General features: G+C 40.0%; 1 protein-coding gene across 5 annotated transcripts in view; it reads right to left on the bottom strand.

Moving 5' to 3' along the window:
• nrxn2a (neurexin 2a) overlaps positions 1-7,639 on the bottom strand; it is a 128,049-nt gene extending 120,410 nt beyond the window's left edge. For all 5 annotated transcript variants that reach the window (XM_039618668.1, XM_039618672.1, XM_039618670.1 and 2 more), the window contains exon 1: positions 7,221-7,639. The gene's annotated coding sequence lies outside the window, so the exon portion shown is untranslated. The remainder of the gene's footprint in view (positions 1-7,220) is intronic.
• Positions 7,640-15,818: the final 8,179 nt, after the last annotated feature.

Here is a 15,818-nt window from a genome sequence, read left to right as displayed (position 1 = left end):
AAATAATATGAGTAACTGATGTTTGTTTTGTTATATTATAAAAATCTATTGCAACTGCTTTTGTTTTATAAGGGAAAATGTTTCAGGTAAAGGTGGGTGTACAGCAACTAATGACCTGTACCTCTTACCAGTAGCAGAGCACTTAATTTTCAGTCGTTTCAGTCAGAGCAGTATGGGGGAAACTGTAAAGTTTTATCATTTGTTTTATTAACAAAAAATATTGAATAATGAATAATGAAAAAAGATGATTTTGCTTGGTTTGCTGGTAGCTATAGTACTCAGAAAGAAATTGACATTGCCAAAAATCAGCAGGTCACACTTAAAAACAATTGACATCGACCAAGACAATTGCAGTTGATGCATCTCTACATTTCACTCTTCTGAATAGTACTAGCTGTTCACACAATCACAAGGTAAGCTGCAGCCTACTAATAAATACTCATAGGTTTTGCAAACTGAAAGACTTCTTTTGCCCCCCCCAAACATTGGACAGATAGACCATATTTTCTATGAAGCTATACAGGCACTGATAATAAAGGGCAGCACTATGAATTTGTATATAAAAATAAATTAAATGATTGCCTTGTTGATTAACATTTTCACATGCAAAAAAATCAAATCCAATCAAAATACTAAAAGCTTTCCGTCAGTTTTCACCAGCGTGCTGTAGCTCATACAGGGCTAACAAAGGATAACATCTCATTGGGAGATACCAGAGGTTTCTAAAAAGCTGAACTTTAATTCAATCTGCCCAAAAATATACTGATCCAAAAGCAGTGACGATAAAATACACTGTCAGGGAGCTAACAGATACAGTGCAGATATCAAAGATCATTGAAGTCCTTACTGTGCAACTTTATGAATTCCCCCATCTTTCAGAGTGCCTCTTCAAGACTCTGGATATGCAAATACTCTTAAACACAACCCTCATGAAAGCAACCCCAGAGATCTTTATTATAAATGACGGACCTTCCCTCTCAACTCTCAAGGAAGAATTAATTTGCCGTTGAGATTCGGTCCTCTAGTGGAACACTGTGTAGAAATGTAGGTTCTGTAACTTAGCTCCTCATAAAGACGCTTCCGAAAATATATGCACAAAAAATTTAATGAGACAGCAAAGTCCCTCCTGTGCTTCAGTGACATTACCAGGAGCCATCATTCAGCACTGTACTTGCTTGTGGAGCTCACCCATTTATACAGCATACTACTAATGATGAAAATGTTTGCCCTTGAAATCTCAGTTAATAAGCAGCTATGCTATGACATCCATGATTAGATCATCCAGTGCTGTCACATCTCATCCTGAGAATGATGCCACCAGACAAAATGGAGAGTGGGAGCAAGAAAGGATCCTATTCACTGATTCTTTCCTTCTCACACACAAGACACAGACACACACACACACTCCTCTCTCCTCTTCACCAGCAATGCAACAGAACAACCTGGGTTAATCTTGGGTAACAGCTTCTTGGCCAGGATCAGAAAGCTCCACTAAAACCCAATGAATGTTGACACTGATACGGCATGGAGCCTTCTCATACAGGTAGGACGCAAGAGACAAACTCCTTTATAGAAGCAGCCGCCTCGGGCAAGGATAAGATTGATTTTGCAATGCAGCATTAGATGAGATTTCCGATGCATACTATAACAAATTAGCATGAATCTGTTCCCCATGAGAGACGCCCGAAGACACAGATTGAATTGAAATAAATGACTGTCCCAGTGTTTACCACACCATCCCCGACGCTGCAGTCCGCTGGTCATCTGAGTGTGACAGGCCTGGTTCAGGCACAGCAGAGATCAGCGTGATGGATGGACAGTCAGGCAGCTGATCAATTGCCTCCACATAAATCTGTCATCCACCTTAATGTGAGATGATAAGGAAGGAGAAACGAAAGCTTGCAAGACTTTGCTCTTTTAACCCCAAGTCTTACAATGCAATTTACTATGGCTGGCCAGGTTTCCTGCTCTTATTTTACCCCATACATAAGCTTCCTTTCATCGTGAGCGCTCACATGCCTTCTAAGCCAGAGTCCTGTGGATATTAGCTTGAAAAGATTAATGCCTGTGCTGGTGAGAGTAATGTCTGGTATGAAAGAGAAAGATTCATTGAGCAATCTGAAACTAAGACAGTATAAGACCTCCGCAGCCCCGTCAGACGTCTCTGGCAACAGATCTGATGCAAGTTCAATCAAAACATTTCAGTTTGCCATACTGTAGCATCCCCCACCGACCCAACCCCCCCACCCAACCCCTTTTTTTCAGTTCCAACATTATGGGCTGACTCACTGATGAAGATAATGTGTATTACTGTACCAGACTGACAGTCAGCCAAGGTGAATGTTTGACCTTCCACATGTCATCACTGTTTTAGTGGAAGAAACAGGCTTCTGTGCACGCTTATTTAAAGATGGCACTGATGTACTGTAAAAGAAGCTAACCCAGTGCTCTTATGAATAATGCATTGGATCCAGTCTGTTGTTGGACCTTTGATTTATTTTTTTCTTTGACATTCATTACTAAAGCATTTAGGAATGCAAAACCAGATATGAGGCTCGCCAAAGTAAAAGATCACATAAGTTTAGAATATATCAGAAATGTTATGATATTCTAGGAATTACTGGCTCTTTTTAATAAATAAAGATCCACAATTTGGGGACACTGAACTGTAAATATCCTGTAATTTCAGAATTAGGAAAACAAAGACACCTCTAATAATATTATGGTGTGCCTGCTAAATTGCCAAACAATGGGTTAGATAGAAAATGCAGATTTGAAATGATACAGTAACTGGAGCACAGAGAGTAGTTTCTGTTCTTTGCTCCAGATTTCAGCAGGATCTTGTTGCATTGCTGTTTTCTGAGCACCGTAACTGCATAATGTACTGACAGGGTGATATTGTGTTTTATATCTCAAAGGGCACTGATTATGCTGCCTGGGCACATTTTGGTTAACAGTGCAGTTCCCTTTTCTCATGCTGTCACACGGTAGCAACGATGGACGAGCTGAAATACATTTGCAATGTAATGCAACACTCCTGAACATGCAGAAGACACCTGAATGGAGCAGAATAACAATCCTGCTTTCTTCACCTCCTGGCTCATGTATCCTAAGTTTAACAGTAAATGCTTATTATAAACATCACCTTTAGGGGTTTTTTATATGCACTCCAAGAACTCATTATTCTTTATGCTATTTTCATTTGCCGAATTACTACAGTGCCATGGAAAGTTAAACTGTGAGATTATGAACACTTACTTCGCTTCTGTTTTCCTCTGCTATTACTGCAATACAATAGCCTCTTAATCAAGGCCAGAGGCTGATTGGAGACTGTGGTGTCAACCTTAGGAGCCCATTAATTACAAAAGTTGTGTGCACCGTGGGGGGTGGGGTGGGGGGGGGGAGTACTGTTGTACAGGAACATCGTCATTTAAGCAGCAGAAAATGTACCAATACTCCTGAAACAAAGCGTCAAAATGTGCCGCTAGTTCCAGAGACTGTCTACACTTCATAACTGATAACATCACAAGTTTGAGGTTTCCTCACTCTTCTCCCCGAGCTGTTATTCCACCCCCAAAAACAGCACATAAGCATTTTACATTTCGTTATTTGTTAATGCACAGCAAAAAAAAAAAAAAAAAAAAAAAAAAACTAATTTCAGTCTCACAGCGTTTCATTAATGAGAACTAACGGAAAGAAATACCTAGCAAATGTCATTCCTTCTTCATAATGGCTGCACCGTCTTGCTAAAATTTGATCTGGTGCAATTTTTTTGTCATGCACATATTTAATGAATTACAGCTGAGCTTTTCAGAAAACATTTCTGTCACGGCGCCTCCCAGTATGACAGGCCCCGGTGTACCAACCTTTGCTGATTCCTGAGTAGCATTCTGCTTACAGAAAATTACAGACCACCTTCCGCTCCATTCCACCTACTGTACCACCTGCGGTGAAAATAACGGGCAATTTCACTGTCAATTATTTCACAGATATATAACAAGACCAATCAAGCTTTCTAAATCAGTTGCCGCCACATATGCAGATTATTATTTTACTTTTCAAAATTTCAGTGTCCATATCTGGACTAATACTGTCTTACAGCCTTACAGCTACCCTTTAAAACAAGTGGCACAATGACCCAGATTGCAACTTAACCAACAGCGCTGCTGGTTTCCCAACTCTGACTATAGGACTGCTGGCTGTATGACTTGTATTGTGTGTAGGATTTCAGTTGTTTAAGTATTTTGTTTCAGTCATTTGAGCAAAGTTCATTAAATATAATGTGCAAATAATGAAATAACCCCAACTCCCCAAAGGTGTAGCGAGACAAAGATCTCAACTGTGACCTTTTTTTGTCTTCACCATCCAGGGACATAATCCCTGTTTGGCTGCGCAGCTGGCATGCAACTGAGTCACGCGTCAGCCCTGATTAGAAGCAGCAGTGGTCCGCGGGCCCCGTTCCTCTGCCAGAGCCAGAAGTGGAAAAGGCCAGGGCCACCACTTTCAGTCTGTGGATGTGACCTTGATGGGGTATGATAGAGAGGAAGCGACACGATTCGCAATGCCGCACAATATCTGTAAACTTCCACTTCCCCAGTATGCACGCTGAAGCTATTGAGCTGTGACACACGCACACACACACACACACACACACCATGTCAACTCTGCCCTGTTGTTATTTCAAGCAGTCTCCTCCTTCATGTCACCCAGTCATCCATCTCTCTTTGCATATTGGCTGGTGCTTTAGGCATGACATCTTAATTCGAAATTTCCTTTTCATACTTAGCAGGCGCCATGCTAATGTAAAAAATTAAAATAAGTGCAGCTTTAACAGATAATGGCTCAAATACATTCCAGCATTAAGCTTAATGTGAAGTAATGTGGATGCAGCTTAATACTATTAAGAGCTATAAAATAATTTCTGATATTATTTTCAACTGAATTAATACCGGTTGTATTATGTGGGTAACAGCAGCTGTGACGTCATTAAGAAAAAGAAAAAAAAAAACTAACACTCTGTCCAAACCCTTAAGTCTCACTGGAAGCAGCAATGGAGACAGATGTCTTGCGAGCCAGATTATAGCAACAAGAGTGGGGAAAAGATGACACCGAAGGCATAAAAAATACTAAATGATGAGCAAAATATTGCCAGTGGCATATCCTGTGTCAAAACAGAGCTGATAACTTATAAAAATAAACACAGGAAATTTGCTGCAAGCTGCAAATACAAAAGATGAAAAAGGGAAATTAAAATAGAAAACAAAAAGGAAAGACTGTGACACACCCTGCTGTTGCATTGCTGCCTGGAAATATTATCATAAAAAAAACCCAACACACACACACACACACTAGATACACAAAAAGTCATGCTCTGCATTGCATAAGTCCATTGTTCAGGTTTGGAGCATTGCAAGCCTTCGTTGTTGTCAACAAAGCTCTCATTTAAGAAAACCAAGTGCCTTACTAAAGAATAACATAGCATTTAAATGAGTCTGTCAGCCAAAGCAGCAGGGATTTAAGAGTGTTGATGAGAAAATGTGCAATCTGAGATGCAACACTTGTGCGCCGTCCACAACAGAGGTGCTAAAAGATTGCAAGCAACGATAGTCAAGCACAGGTGGTTACTTACTTTAAGTGAAAAGCATTTTTCATGCAGCTACCTGAGTTGTAAATACCTAGATTTTAGAGAACTAAGTAACAAAATGGGTTGGATTACAGGTGGAGTAGAATTTGCAAAGCAAATTGGTTTCCAGGGTGAAGGGAGGGCAGCAGCACTCCTGTGAAATGTGCAGCAGCGTAGCTCAGAATCTTGGGCACCTCCCCTCTTTTTTTTTGATAAATTAATCTAATTACTGGGGCTAATATCCAGCTGTGACCTAGACTCGTTACCATTTTAAGCGACAGCACTGAAGACACTCAAAAAAAAAGAAAAAAAAGAATGATGATGTAATTAAACTGAATTACAAGACTAAGAATCTGAACTACACCAATTTACGCAATCCAGTGAACAATAGCAGATGATTAACTAGTGTCTGTTTCTGTTCATTCACATTCATCCAAGTAATATATGCAGTGTGGTATGTTAGTGGTGATGATTTGCTGTCAATTGTGTAAAGGGTGGGAAAAATAAATACATTTTTGAAAACAAGCTCCAAATTGAACCACAGCACCTCACCAGCGGCCAACCCTTCTTAATTGGTGCTACATAACCTGCTGCGTGGAAGCTGCAGATTCCTGTGGGAGCATAAATAGGCCCAGAGGGCTACAGGTTTGAGGAACTACTCTCATCACACAAATATATATATTAAAAACATATTAATAATCATAATTTCCAGTGCACAACTTTCTCAGGTTTTAAAGATAATATTAAAGTGAAGCTGCCGAGGATGCAAAGGATGTGACAGCTGTTTTACTCCACGTTCCCTCCCTCTCTCTCTCCCTCTCTGTGTCTGCCCGTCTCTCCTTCTCCTATCTTTAAACTGGCCAGTCCTCTGGCACAGAACATGAAATCCCTCTCAATAATAAATAGGCTACCTCGAGCATTTCGGAGACAAGGGCCCTGCGTGCTGCATGACTCAAAGACCACCTTAACTTCACTTTTTTATATAAAAAATTAATACCTAGCCATCCCGGCATGTGGCATCTGACGAAATCAAACAATGGCTTGTGTGTGTGTGTGTGTGTGTGTGTGTGTGTGTGTGTGTGTGTGTGTTGTGCAGCCTGTATTCAAAGGAAAAGCCCCTGCTGTATGTGCTGTAGCCTAACCACAGGGCATGTCTGCCGGCACGCAATTAAGCGACCTCAACCGCAACCGTGTTGAATTTGGAAACCATACCTCTCCTCCACCCTCCCTCAACTGACTGTAAACACTGATACAAAAAAGCAAAGCGTTAGAGAGCGAGGGGAAAAGGCGGCTTGGTTTTTAAATGTGATTATCTCTCGTTGCTTTAAGTGAAATCTCCAAAAGAAACCTCAAGAGAAGTGTCCATAATTGGTGAGCAGCAGCAGCAGCAGCCTACCCCCCCCACAAGAATTGAAATGCAAACAATTCCGGACCACTGACATTGAAAAATAAAATAAAATAATCAAAATAAAAACACACAGACACTGATACAGCGCGGCTTATCTTGTAGCTTTCTACTGCAGCACGCTTTAAAGCTAATTATCGCCGTCCATAAGGTCGTTTCTGTGTAGGAGGTGTGCGGTGTCATTTAGCCTACCTGTGCATCATCCAGCGATCCGACACATGGATACAGGGAGGGTTTGATTATTCCAGCCAGGCAAAAGAGAGGGAGAGAGAAGAGAGGAGGAGGAAGAGGAGGAGGGGGGAAAGGGGGGGGAAACAAATCCTAAATTGAGCAGAGATGAATGCGGCAGATGAATAAGCGACCTCTGTCTTCAGAAAGGATATTCTTATCTTCAGATGTTGCTGTGTCGATGGAGGCAGGCGGGCAGGGAAGCCCAGAGCTTCTCTGTACAAACAAAGATGCTTTCTCTCCTCCGCCGCACCGAGGGCAGCAGCAGCAGCAGCAGCAGCGGCAGCAGAGCCGTCATTCCCCCGACACTTGATGGTAATAGTTTGGTAGGTAGCTTATATGGGTTGAGGGCGCGGTCAGCTGCTGTTGACCAATCCCGCTTCCCATCAAACTATAACAGCAGCGTTGCCATGGAGGATTAAACGTCGTTTAACCACAGAAATGTAACCTGCAATATTTAAGCAGGTAAATTGGAATTTCCATCACAAGTATCATATTAAGTGGGATATCTCAACATAGGAGTGGCATCCTATTTTTAAGGAGGCGGTTCAAATGTTCAACCAGATCTTGCCTTAGGTCTCCTCGTGTTGCCAGAGTGTCCTTGAGCAAGACAGATGATCGGATTGTGGTCACCCCCCCACATCACCACTAAAACTAGCCCCCCAGCTCCATTCTAGGGTCCACAGCTCCATGTGTGCCTTAATGAGCAGCTTACTCATCCAGTTGCCATCTTTGTTTGATATCATGTAACAAAACACACCGTGGTGTCATTCCTACATTAGCAGCCTTCCTCCACGTTCACCTTTCCCCCCCCAACTCTTTAAGCACGAAAACTTTCATGGCTCTGAGGAAAAGTTTTTTTGTTTTTTTGTTGTTGTTTTTTTTAAATAAAAAAGACTGTCCAAAGTTAACAGTGACACCAGTGTGCAGGCTAGGGTGTAGTATTTCAAGCTGCTATCATCCCTGTAAGTGAGTGAGTATGGATGTGAGCTTTATTTATACTGTAATTCTTAGTTCTGCTCAAATCACATTAAATTAATGGCAGGAAAAAGTTTAAAAAAATAGTTTTAACTTTTGAAGTTGATTTTTGTTTAAAATGATATGAAAAGAGGTAGTAGAGTACATTTAATGCACAAAAGCAAGTCAGCTTGCTTTATATAAGGAACACACACACACACACACACACACACAAAAGCAGACAACACAGAGATAAACTGCAAAGACTTCACACAGGGTTATATAAGTCTTCTGGTGGAGAAAATCAAAATTTAACCTCATTATGTTGGAGTGAGCCGTACATTTTCTGGATGATACTTCAAGCTCCTTTGTTTAATCATGCTGCTTTTCCATGCTGGAATTGGATTCAGAGAAACTGAGGACATTTGGATTTGTGTAGTAAGAAAAAAGTGAGGCGATCTCACACGTATCATTTTTCTATAACTGCTGATTCTGTATTCACTATCCTACGTCAGGTTTATGCAGCATGCTGTGAAGTGTAGAATATTTGACTTATTGGTGATGGTTGACTCACCCATTTAAAACTCTAAAAGCCTGTTAAGGTGAGCCAGTATGGGACTAAGCCTTCCTTGTGAGACAGATAAAATCAAAGCAATCTTGAATCTGAGGATGACAAATGAATAATGAATGTGCTGAAATGTTTTTACCTGTGAAACAATTCAGTCCAACTGAGTAAAAACGGGGTTGAATATTTTTACAGTTACATTTGCTGCTAAAATCAACAATATAGCAACATTCATGATTTAATACAGAGGGAAATTCAGCAATGCATATATACATATATATAGCCATGTTATGTCCTTATTATTCACTAGCTTGTACACCTTTAGCAGCAAGAACTTTGAGAACTTGAGATAATGGTTTTTTGTATGAGTTTATCAGTCTCTCACATCATTGTGGAGGGATTTTGGCCCACTTTTCTTTACAGCATTGCTTTATTGCCTTGAGGTTTGCAGGGTTTTCTTTATGAACAGCTCTCCCGAGGACCAGAGCATGTTAGCCGGGTAGAGGTCTGGACTTTGACTCGGCCATTTCGACACCTTGATTCTTTTCTTTTTCAGACATTCTGTTGTAGATTTGCTGCTGTGGGATCGATTGCACAGATGGATACTGTGGTATACGAAAGAGTTCATGGTCAACTTAATGACATCAAGCTGCCCATCCTGGTCCTGTGTCTGCAAAACAAGTCTAAATCACATTTTTTCAGAAGTCTTGTGGTTTCTTCAGATGCAAGTTTGCAAACCTAAGTCATGCTAATGCTGCCATGTTTGTTTCAGAGAGAAGACATTTTCTCCTGGCAGCACTTCCAAGCAAGTCATATTTGGGGGGTTTTTTGCAGTTTCTCTGAACATTATTCAGCCTAACCTTGAGGTTAATTTGCTGGGCAGCCCAATCCTGGGAAGATTGGCAACTGTCTTGAATGTTTTCCATGTGTGAAAAATACGTTTTTTTACTGTAGATTGATGGATTTAAACTTGTTTGGAAACTCTCTTATAACCCTTCCTAGAATTATGGACGGCAACAACTAATTCCTTTCTTGGCATCATGTTAACACACACCTGAATACTCCAGACCAAAAAACTGCCTCAACTTTCCCTTTTATAGAGGTCCTCACACTTATTGAAGATCAGTGAATGAAGCTATTTTGATTAGCAGTATCTGGCTGATATTTACCATCTTAATGCATATTTAAGTAATAAGGTTGAGCTCAGTTTTTCTACACAGCTTCTGTATTTTGTATTTATGTCATGTGTTGTTCACCTGAGGATGTATTTAAATGACTGTAGAACCCTGTAAGGATGACGATTTCTTTATGTGCTGTTACACAAAATCTTAGAATTAAAAGAGAGTGTGCTTTCTTTTTCACGTGACTGTATGTATACATGTATATATATGTATATATGTATATACATGTGTATATATCCCCCCCCCCAAAAAAAAACCTAATGGAAATGTTAATGAAAATAATATGGAATTCAACAAATGCAACTAAATCTGAATTAAACGTGTGTCCACTTGTCACCACAACCCATCTGCCTGCCAGTCACATAGTAAAGATGGTGCACTGCAGTCAAAACAATGTCCTCATCAGACGTCTGATTATTTCAAACCCTTATTTAAAAGGCAAAGTTCACTTGCTTTTTGGAGGTGAAGTGTCCGCAGATCATTTGCTGATTTTGCATGTACATGGCACAGCAGCTGACAAAAACATCCCCTTCTTGTCATCGTCTTATCTTACCTTTAACATCTCTCCTCAGCCTTTTGGACCTTGGATATGGCTTTTTTTTTCTTATTTTTTGAGGACTGCAGGGACTTTTCTTGGCAGTTATAATATATGCTTTGAGTTGCTACTTTGAGTTTAATGGCAAGGCTGAAGATATGTTGCTTTTACAGCAGGAAATATAGAAAGTCTTATTTTCTGTATTAATCTAAATCTTATTTCTGTGTTATCATTACGCTTTTATCCCCCTTTCCCCTGTTTTTGGGACATAATCAGCATCTGACCAATAGAAACTTTTTTTGTGAATGTCTGTGGTATTTTAGTCTGCACAACACCTTACCAGACAGCGGTGTATATTTTAGTGACCCGTCAACGGCAATTATTGATTTTTGTTCTGGTCTAAGGCAGAGTGAAGCTCTGCGGCCTCGATGAGGAAATGGAGGTGCGCATCTCTTGTGCAAAGAGCAACAACTGCAATAAAATATTGAACAACTTTCATAGGAGAAAGCCCTGAGGGTTTAAGAAAAGTATGCATATTACTGAACCTGCTTTCTGGGATTCAGCTGCACACCAAAAGTTTACTTATTTATTTACATGTATTTTATTTGAAGAATGTTCATTCACCAGTGCAAAACATTCCTGTGGCTTGTGCTGTCCTTGTGATACAGTCTGGAGCAGTTCAAATAAGCAGTAAATATTCAAAACAAGCCAGACAGTCTACCATCATAAAAAGTGTGGCGCAAGTACAGTTAACAAGGATTCCTAGCAAGTAGTAAAGTAGCCAACCAATTAAAAGCTGCAGTGTATCTTAACTGCTTTGCAATAGTGCATAATATTCATTATGGATTAGAAGACATATTAATACATAATGACCCATTATGCTTAATTAGTGCAGCAGGTCAAATTTTAAGTAATACCACTGTATAGCAGTATTCCTATTATCATAATGTTTGAACAACAGTATTATTACCAACTCGGCTCATTGCTTTGGAATTGTTATGGGATAATATGACACAGCAGATACAAAGACAGAAAATCAATAGGCCTTTTCACAGAGGACATTTTGACGTGTCACAGTTGGAAAATTACAGGTGTGAATGATATAATTAATGATGGTTGAATTCTGTTTGGCAGCTTCATTTTCAGGGTCCTGGTGTGGTGGCACTTTGACTCACTATTCAAGGCTTTATCAATTTATCAAAATCTGGACTTCATTGCCAAGAACAAAAACAGCTTATTTTATTTTATTTATTTATTTTTAGGTATTGAACAAGTAAAAAAAATATTAAATATTATTATTAGATATAATATTATTAGAATTATGAAGTCCTAATGTTGCTGAAATATTTTGGGGGAATTTGTACTATTAATTTCTGCATAACAATGTGTGATTGTTGTCAAAACCAACAAAGACAGCGACAGTTCTAAAAAAAAGATTTGAGAGGAAAAACTATACTCTAGAAATGGCAGAGACCATACTTATGTCAGTAACAATGCCCAAGATCAAGTTGACTGATTAACTGATTATATAGTGTCAAAACTGTAACTACAAGCTTCTGCGTTCTTTCAGGCTGATAGCTATGCCAGCAAGTCAACTGTGTGTACTCAAGTGGGTCACAGTGGGACACACCATTCAATGCTTAACCAGCATTGAATGTGAAAGTAAATTCAGTTAAATTACATTTTATTTATATAATGCCAATCACAACAGCAGTTGCCTCAAGGTGCTTTATATTGCAAGGTAAAGACCCTACAATGATAGAGAGATAACCACAACAATCAAACGACCTTTTAGCAAGCAGTTGGCGACAGTGGGAAGGAAAAACACATTTTTAACAGGAAGAAAGCTCCAGCAGAATCGGGCTCAGGGAGGGGCAGCCATCTGAGGGCAAAAGAAATAATAACAGAAAAACAAAATAAATAATGACAATTCTAGTGGAAGTGACATTATTTAATCGTCTCTCCTAAAATCTAAGGCTAGGCTGTGGCTCGGGTGGTGGAGTGGGTTGTATGCTATTTGCAAGGTTGGTGGGTCGATCCCTAATTCCTTGAGCTGAAGTATCCTCAGGCAAAAAGTTGCCCTTTATGCTCCTTTTTGATCAACAAACTGATCCTGCATCCCCGATGTGTGCGTGTGTGTGAATAAATGTTGGAAAGCACTTAGGCATGAATAAAAGTGCGTGACTGGGTGAATGAGACTTGCAGTAGAAAGTCCTTTAAGTGCTCAACTGAGTAGAAAAGTGCTATATAAGTACCCGTGTGTTTACCATCTTCTTTCTTTTTTGCACTCCCAAAAGGAAAACTCTTCTTTATTTCTACTGAGTGGCTTTTGTTGTTGTTATTAGGTGTGTTTAAACAGAATCATGCACGCCACTTGCAAAGAGAGCGAGTGGAGTCAGATGGAGCCCCTTTAGGGAAAACAGGTCTTACGTGATATCATTCCACACTTTGCACATTGCAGCTTCAGTAGTTTAAAGTTTGTCAGCCCTTGGGGGCACCCCACTGGCCTGGGACCCCCAAGCAGTTGTCTGCCTTGCCTGGTGGCAAGCAACACTTCTGATTATTCTACATGATCAAACATCGCTCAGTTTGAGAAAGGGTGGAGCTTTAGCGAAATATACGTGACCAGGGTGCAAGGTGGCGTTCCTGCCTCTACAAGTACACCAGGTGAGTGAAAGTGCTGTCAGTGAGGTAGCGTGTACATGCTCGCACAGCCTCAGTAAAGAAGTTCAAAGAGATAAAGATTAATAACAAAACATCTGGGTGTGAATCGCGAGTGTGATTTTTTCTAAAACCAACTTAATAAATTTTGATGCCTTTTGACAGCTTCGTGAAACGTTCCCCTGACATCCAATAATTCTGTCAATGTTATTGACAAGTGTATGAAAACGTTTTTTATCATCACAGGTTCGGATAAACGCTGAAAATCCTGATACCTACCCTATAGCACAACGATGTCTTCTCCTGATTGAATCCAACAGACCAACAGAACATATTTAGAAATGTTTTCAAACCTTTTCGATGAGGAAACTGAACCAGTCCTCCATTCATCAGTCAGCACTTTTCCATGTGTTGTGTAGGAGATATATTTAATGGGCTGATAATGCTCACTCCTCATAATAGGTGCAGTTGCTGGTACTGCCAGGTCCCCTCTGCACTACTCACTCCACTGTGACATTTCCGGATTTACCACCAGATGACACTATTCCTTCCTTTCCGTCCCGGCCTCATGTTGACAAGTTCACGGATAAACAAGGAAGGGGAGTGGGAGAGAGAAAAAAAGCATTTCACCTGAGTAAAACACTTAGCAACTTAACAATGTCCCCTATGAACCCGCTCTCTTGTGATTCATTGCCAGCAGTGCAAATCAGATGATTGGTGTTCCATTTTAACGGCGCACAACAGATATGCTCAGTGTGTATGCAATTAAACGTCTTTTCAGCCATCTGAGATAAAACTGCATTTCACACACGCACACATGCACACACACACACGCACACACACAAGCCCAAGTACTTATCTTGTCTGGCACTATTAGAAATCATTGCAGGAAGACTGGAGATAAACGATGTATGAAAATTAATTGAGCAAGTTGAGATTTTACAGTTTAGCAGAACATATTTTAAACTACGTAACTTAATTAAAGTTAATGCATTATAATAACAAAACACCAAGGCCCTCTACGGATTGCTGGTTTGCAGTCTTGTGTGTGAAAAGCACTGTGCGCCAAGCAGTAGGTGTTGTCCTTAATTTTCGGTGAGATGTAAACAAAGATGCTCACTCTCACCAGGAAAAGAAGAGGAAACAGACTCAGTTTAACACTCTGGATGTCAGTCTGTGAATGGAGCAAGAGAGTGAATAACGGAGAACTGCAGCCACATCAACATCAGGTTTTAAATTTAAACTCTTCGGCTGTTTAACTGCTGATTTGGGTGGCGGGAGTGTTGAATGCAGACAAGCGCAAAAACCATTAAAACAAACCCCAGAAAAAAGCAAACATTTTAACTGGAACATTGCAGTGCCCCCTGCTACCCATTAATCATTCATTTTCTCATATCTGTGCGCTGAACTAATGCAGTCTCTGGTGAACTCGCCCATGCAAACCTTTAATACGAGATTCTGATAAATCTCGTATTAAAGGTTTGTGAAAATGAAAAAAAAAACAACATTCTTTTGCCTAAAAGGGGGGATTTAGGCAAATGCGGGGATATAAGAAAAAAAAGTGAAAGGGGAAAAAAGAGCAAAAAAAGGCATCTGTGTAAAATCACCAATGTAAAAAGTTGCAGAGGAACAGAAAGGTGCAAGACACAGATTGCAACTGAAAATGTGGCACATCATTTCGTGTGAAAGCTTTCAGGCATATTTATAATCGTGCAAAGAGAGGTTTTCTCTCATTGTCAGCTTAGACTTTTGGAAAATAAGGTGAGAAAACAAAAATCCCCAGGAGTTATTCTAAAAGAAAAGACAGACTTAACCCGCGGATGGTGTTCATAAAACATCATTAGAAATGTGCTTTAAGAAATCAGTTCACATTAATAGGTAAACTCTAAATGAGACATATTTTATTATTGCCGTTGCTGATTCCAATTTGCAGAAGTCAATGTTGCTCTCAGCAGCAGCAGCAGCAGTTACTGTCCATTAGCTGCTTTACTTTAATGCTTGTCAAACATCACGGGCACCTTAATAGCTGAGGTTACTCCTGGCCAATCAGAGCCTTCATTAAAATCAGAGTTAATATTTCCAGTGGAATAAAATTTTAAGTTAAAGCTAATTAAACGTTCACATGCCCGATTATTACGTGATGGAGAGATCATAAATAAGAGCAGAAAGAAGAGTTTCTTTTTCTTTTTTTTTTAAAATGCTCATGTTTTGCTAGCACACGGTCCCCGTTTCATTCACCGACTCTGTGCAAAGCAATTGTATTTGTTGTTGAAAATTTGGGCTCTCATCAAAAAGTCAATGCATTCATTGAGTTTAGTCTTGAAATGCTTGATGTACCATTTGACAGAAAAGCCAGTAGACATGCAAGAACATAATTTGCTCATCATTGTGGATAAATCAGGGGCACGCCAGCTTCAATCTGTCAGCTGCTCTGTGATGTTCTGGGGTCATTTGGCATATAGGAAGATTAAATGGGGAACAGCAAATGTAGACAGCGTTTACTGTATCTGCTTGTGTGTGTTCTAAAAATTCTTCAATTGATGCACAAACGACCATGAAGCACTGCCAAGCAGCTCAACTACCACCTGCAACTTGATTTCTATTTAGCTGCTGTCTAACTGCTGTTGTGCTTGACAGCAACAACAGCACCTTTTTTCTTTCTT

The sequence above is a fragment of the Oreochromis aureus genome, linkage group 10 (genome assembly GCF_013358895.1).
Source record: "Oreochromis aureus strain Israel breed Guangdong linkage group 10, ZZ_aureus, whole genome shotgun sequence".
In the NCBI taxonomy this organism is placed as follows: Eukaryota; Metazoa; Chordata; class Actinopteri; order Cichliformes; family Cichlidae; genus Oreochromis; species Oreochromis aureus.
The sequence above is the reverse complement of the archived record's forward strand: the minus strand, read 5'-3'. Positions and strand labels throughout refer to the sequence as shown.